Raw genomic sequence first — 6,171 nt, forward strand, 5'->3', positions numbered from 1 at the left:
GCAAGCACCCTCTAGATTTTGGGCAGATTAAAGGGGTTCAACACCACATCCCTACCGGTACACACTCCCCTATTAAAGAGAGATACAGGCCTATTCCCCCTGCGCACTACCAATGCTCCAAAGACATGTTGAGGAACATGAAGGAGGCAGGGGTTATTAGGGACAGCTGTAGTCCCTGGGCCGCTCCGTTGGTGCTGGTTAAGAAGAAGGATGGCACCATGCGGATGTGTGTGGATTACCGGAAGATTAACCAGATAACGCATAAGGATGCTTACCCTCTGCCCCGCATCAAAGAGTCCCTGGCCTCGCTGAGAACCGCTAACTACTTCTCCACCCTTGACCTCACCAGCGGGTACTGGCAGGTGGCCGTGGCACCGGAAGACCGAGAGAAGACTGCCTATGGGACCGTTTTGCTGTACTTGGATGATGTGATTGTGTACTCACAGACGTATGAAGCCCACCTGGAGCACCTAGCCGAGGTGTTCGCGTCCCTTGCCAAGTATGGGATGAAGTTGAAGCCCTCAAAGTGTCATCTGCTGAAACCCAGAGTGCAGTACCTAGGACATGTGGTTGGTGCGGAAGGTGTCGCCCCCAACCCCGAGAAGATCACCGCCATCCAAGACTGGCCGAGACCGACCACAGTGAGGGAAGTGAGGCAGTTTCTGGGCCTGGTGGGATATTACCGTCGCTTCATTAAGGGGTACACAAAGATGGCTGCCCCCATGCAAGACCTCCTCGTAGGACAGACCAAGGGTGGTAGATCCCTAGTAGCCCCATTGGTGTGGGAAGAAAAGCATGAGGAATCCTTCCGCCAGCTGAGAACAGCCCTGACCGGAGAGGAAATCCTAGCGTACCCTGACTACAGCCGCCCATTCATCCTCTACACCGACGCCAGCAATGTGGGCTTGGGGGCTGTTCTATCCCAGGTCCAAGACAGAAGGGAAAAGGTAATAGCTTATGCTAGCCGAAAACTCCGACCGACTGAGAGGAACCCTGAGAACTACATCTCCTTCAAGCTTGAGCTCTTGGCACTGGTGTGGGCTATCACCGAGCGGTTCCGCCATTACCTGGCAGCAGCCAAGTTCACCGCGTACACAGACAATAACCTGCTGACCCATCTAGATACGGCCAAGCTGGGCGCGTTGGAGCAGCGGTGGGTGACCAGGTTAGCCAACTACGATTTCACCATCAAGTACCGGGCCGGCCGTACCAACGTCAATGCCAATGCACTCTCCCGGATGCCCCACCTGTCGGAAGAGGGGCCAGAGGATGATGACCTCGAAGAGATCGAGTTGCCTGCATTTCACCGGCCATTCACTGAGAAGGTGCACGTCTACCAACAACGGGTGAACCTGGATCCGCTGCCCCGACAGGACTGGCAGGAAGCTCAGGACCAGGCACCTGCTGTCCGCCTGGTCAAGACTCTAGTGGAACAGGGTTCTGCTGGGATAGACCCTGCTGCCCCTGCCGAAGCCCAACGTCTGTGGCAAGAACGGACCCGGCTATACCTACACCAGGGGAAGTTGTATCGCGAGCTGATTAATCCAAAGACTCACGAGAAGATCCGCCAGCTGGTGATTCCCCAGGCTAACGTGCCCACCGTCCTGCAAGCATACCATGATGGTGCAGTGCACTTCGGGTGGAAGAAGCTAGAGATGTTGTTAAGAGAGCGGTTCTATTGGAGTGGAATGCGGGAATCTGTGGAGGCCTGGTGCCGAGAATGTGGCCCTTGCGCATTGAGAAGGAAGGACGAGGCCAGCCAGAAGGCACCCCTACACCCGATCATTACACACCAACCGCTGGAGCTGGTTGCCCTTAACCATGTAAAGCTCACCCCCAGCCGAAGTGGGTACACCTACGCTCTGACCATCGTAGACCACTACTCGAGGTTCCTGGTGGTTGTCCCAGTTAAGGACTTAACCGGCCGCACCGCTGCTAAGGCTTTCCAGGCTTATTTCTGTTGACCGCATTGGTACCCGGAGAGGGTGCTTACCGACCAGGGTCCGGCCTTTGAAGCAGAGGTATTCCAGGAATTCTGCCAGTTGTACGGCTGCAAGAAAATCCGGACCACGCCTTACCACGCCCAAACCAATGGCATTTGTGAAAAGATGAACCACTTGGTCCTGGGCCTCCTCAAGACGTTACCACTGGAAGAGCGGAACCTGTGGCTGGAGAAGCTACCTGACCTGGTCGATATGTACAACAACATCCCTTCCAGCTCTACGAAATGCACTCCAGCATACCTGATGAGAGCTCGTCCCGGCCGGCTACCAGTGGATCTGGAAATGGGCTTGGAAGCTTCAGAAGCACTCCTGTCGACAGCTGAATGGGACACTCGGCGGAGGACACAGTACCGACAGGTCCAGGAGTATGTTGAAAAGAACTTGTGCCAGAGTCGGGGACAATAGGAGCAGTGCTTCAACAAGAAGGCGCCTGCCGGTTCCTTCCAACCTGGGGATGTAGTGCTGAAGCGGAAAAGAAGGGCCCACAAGCTGGATGATCAATGGGAAAAAACCCCGTATGTAGTCCAGCCCACAGGATGGGAGAATGGGAAGGCCTACCAGATCAGCCGTGACCAGGGGGGGACTTTGGCCACGGTTTCCCGAGACCACCTGAAGAAGTGCCCACCAGCATTGAGAGTAGCGGATGAGGCTCCAGTTCCCAGTCCAGTGGAGAAGGAAAAAGAGGTAATCCACACCATGATGGGTGATTTTCCAGCAGACTGGCCTACACAGAACGGTGCGGTGATCCTTCCAGTGATACTGTTCCCACAACCCGTGGATGAAGAAATGATGGAAACGGTTAACCGCGAGCCAGTGCCCAGGGATGTACCTGTACCCAGCTCCCCTACGCCTCCGCCTGCCCCACATGATAGCAGGGAGGAGGAACTGACTGTTCCCTCTGCCCCACTGCCTGTCACCACTGACACCGGACCCCGAAGGTCCACTCGCCCCAACCTAGGTAGACCCCCACTTAGGTACAGGGAAACTACTCTTTAAAAGGGGGGGGGGCTTTATGTGTTGAGTGTACCAGTTTGAAAGTTTTAAATGATAAGTAAAGATGATCAACCAAAGAAGTTTACCTGATTGAACCGTGATTAAACCGGCCGTTGCCGGCAACTGTTGTCCCCGTAGGGACTGTGCAACCATTGCGTAAGGAACTGCTTACGGACAAGCCCGAGAACTTGCAGGGCAACCACAAACTTAGTGCAATGTAAATAAAAATGTTTGTTGGCTTGACACCGTTACCGCCTCCGGAGAGGCTGATTTGGGAGGATGGGCCTGGAGGAAAGGGATGGCCTAGGCCCGCCACTACCGTAACCGGTGGCGATCCTCCGGGGGTTCAGGGGTCCCCTTGGACGTGGGCCCCCTGAAAGAGACAGAACCCGCTCGGGCAACTTGGTGCTGGACTGGGGTCAAGGGGTGCTGCCCGCTTCTTAGGGGCAGCATCAGGGCCAGGTTGTTTGGGTGGGAGAAGAGCGGAAGCTGTACCGTTGTAAAATGTTTATGATGCTTTTACATGTTTTACCGTTTTATTCTTTTTCAGTTGTGAAAATAAAACCGGTGATGGACGGGCAGCCCGCGGACGGTCTGCATTTTACTATAGGGGAATGTGGCGCCCTGGACAAGCCAGGTCGTCACAGGTACTACACCAACACACTCTACACTCCGGCTAGGCACACCGAAGCTAAACACAAATCCTAGTTGCCTTCCTCCAGGGGCTGATGTCCACACCAGGGGGTGGGCCAGGCGGTTGATCCCACCCACCGAGGAGTTCACAGTCCTGGAGGCGGGAAAAGGAGTCAGATTAGAGATCAGTTTTGGAGTTAGAGAAGTGAAGAGGAGAGGAGACTGACCGTGTCCGGGTGTGTGGCCCGGGCACTCAGCAAGGTTGGCAGACGGTGGTGACCTTCTGCAGGAGAGGCTGATTGGAGTGAACCGTACGGACCGGGGATGGGCGGTGGCCCGCCGGTACCAGATCGGGGAGTGAAGAGAAGCCAGCACCATCCGGCAGGGCCTACGGACCCCGACCAGGCTAGGAGTCGCCGTAAAACCGGTCAAATCCGTTAGCGACAGGAACCTCCAGGGTTTCCCAGCAGTCAAGACCCGATTGAAGGCAACAGCTCACACCGTAGAGGGAAGCACAGTCACCGCCAAGGCTACAGTTCCCAGGGCCAGAGCCTGCGGGCAAAAGGGGCTCCCTCAGCATCCATCCAAGCTGGGGAGCGGGTTACCGGTGGGAAGCCCGCTAGATTTTGGGGGAATAAAAGGGGTCCAACACCACATCCCCACAGGTGCACACCCACCCATCAAAGAGAGCTATAAGCCAATACCACCTTCACATTGCCAGTGTACCAAGGACATGTTGAGCAACATGAAGGCGGCTGGGGTTATCCGTGACAGTTGTAGCCTTTGGGCAGCTCTGTTGATCCTGTTAAAAAAGAAGGACGGCACCACTCCCCGTATTGAGGAATCGCTAGCTGCATTGAGAACTGCAAATTATTTTTCTACCCTTGATCTCACTAGTCACTATTGGCAAGTGTCCGTTGCTGAGGCAGACCGGGAGAAGACCGCCTTCGCCACCCCTATGGGTCTCTGCGAGTTCAAAAGCATGCCCTTCGAGCTGTGCAATGCGCCAGGAACCTTCCAGAGGCTGATGGAATGCTGCTTGGGACAAGATTTTAGGGTGTATAAAAAGGGAGATTAGATCCCGTGATCCCAACGTATTGTTACACCTCTATAAATCACTTGTAAGGCTACATCTGGAATATGGGAACCAGTTTTGGGCTCCACATTTTAAAAAGGACATTCAGAAGTTAGAGTCAGTTCAAAGGTGGGCAACTAGACTACTACAAGGAATGGAAGGCCTCCCATATGATGACAAGTTGAAAAAGTTATTAAGTGATTATTGGCTGCAATGGGGCTTTCTGGCTGGTGCCAGCCTCTTTTCTTAGCACACAGGAACCACAATCCCTACATCATGCTTCAATGGATTCTCTCATCCCAGCCCAGTAAAACTACATATTTTACACAGTCATAAGCAGCCAAAAGGGATCTATTCTATTCAATTGCAAATGATCTAGATAAGGCTGAGAATAAGATACTGCACGGGACATAGCAGAGTTGGTCAAGTTGAGTGGAGATGAGTTTGCTATTTGGCACAGCTTTTTGCATCAATAAAGCAAGTAAAAGGTGTGAAAGATAAAAAAAAGGGTGAAAGTGTGAAAAGTGAATTGGCCAAATTGAGGTACATATAAAGTTTTTGCTTTCTTTCAATTCACTAATGGGGCTCATTTGAATCAGGTGAATTGAGTTCTGCTTTTGGAAACTGGGTTAAGAAGGGGTGCACCGGTCCTGGAGGTACTGCAATACCAGGTCAATGCGTGGAGTGGACAGAGCAAGATTTTTTCCATCTCCTTGTTCTAAAAATCCATTTAATATATGGTCCCCAGAGAGGGGACGTATCAGATATTAAACTGATAAGAACAGATTTAATTTTTTTTTTTTTCTGTTTATCAGTAGGACTTCAAAATAACAAAGGTGATCGCCTCCCGTTGCCTGGGAACCGTCCAGGCACAAGAGGGCTATGTGTCACCAGAAGGCGCACACACTTCCTCAAGGCCGGCAGACGTGCAATCCCAGGCACCTTCCAGTACCGACCAAGGTAGCGTCCTCCGAAACTACACTTGATCTTAGCCAAAAGGCCGAGAAGCTATAACCCGAATTGGTTACGGCCTTGAGTGGCACCCTGGCCTATACCGGACACATCTTAGGGAGAGGGAGACAAACCCACGCCTACAGAAGACATTTTGTCACCCAAGCCAACCCTTGAAAAGGCTGTTTTGCAGAGCAAAAACAAGAAGAATGGTGCTTTTTGCAGCCGCCGCCCACTGCAATGAATCTGAATAACTCCTCCTTTTGGACACAAGCACCTCCCCTCCCCCTTGCAGTCTTTCCAATTCATGATACAAAAAGACGGACGGACAGGACAGGACAGGACAGGCTGCCTGACTTTCCGTCACTGCCACCCTTTGCCATCCTTGCCCGTAGAAAGCCCTTTCATCATCCCCAAACCCTAATCTTTTCCCTTCCCTTCCCAGATGCGTCTCACTCCCTTTCATTAGGAAGTGAGCGCAGCCTTTTCTCCGTTCTGCACATGCGCGACGTTAAA

General features: G+C 52.9%; 1 pseudogene; it reads right to left on the bottom strand.

Moving 5' to 3' along the window:
* Window positions 1-5,338: 5,338 nt before the first annotated feature.
* Window positions 5,339-5,545, bottom strand: LOC142260663 (U2 spliceosomal RNA; annotated as a pseudogene).
* Between the last annotated feature and the right edge of the window lie 626 nt (window positions 5,546-6,171).

This window comes from Anomaloglossus baeobatrachus, unplaced genomic scaffold (genome assembly GCF_048569485.1).
Source record: "Anomaloglossus baeobatrachus isolate aAnoBae1 unplaced genomic scaffold, aAnoBae1.hap1 Scaffold_158, whole genome shotgun sequence".
NCBI classification, from domain to species: domain Eukaryota; kingdom Metazoa; phylum Chordata; class Amphibia; order Anura; family Aromobatidae; genus Anomaloglossus; species Anomaloglossus baeobatrachus.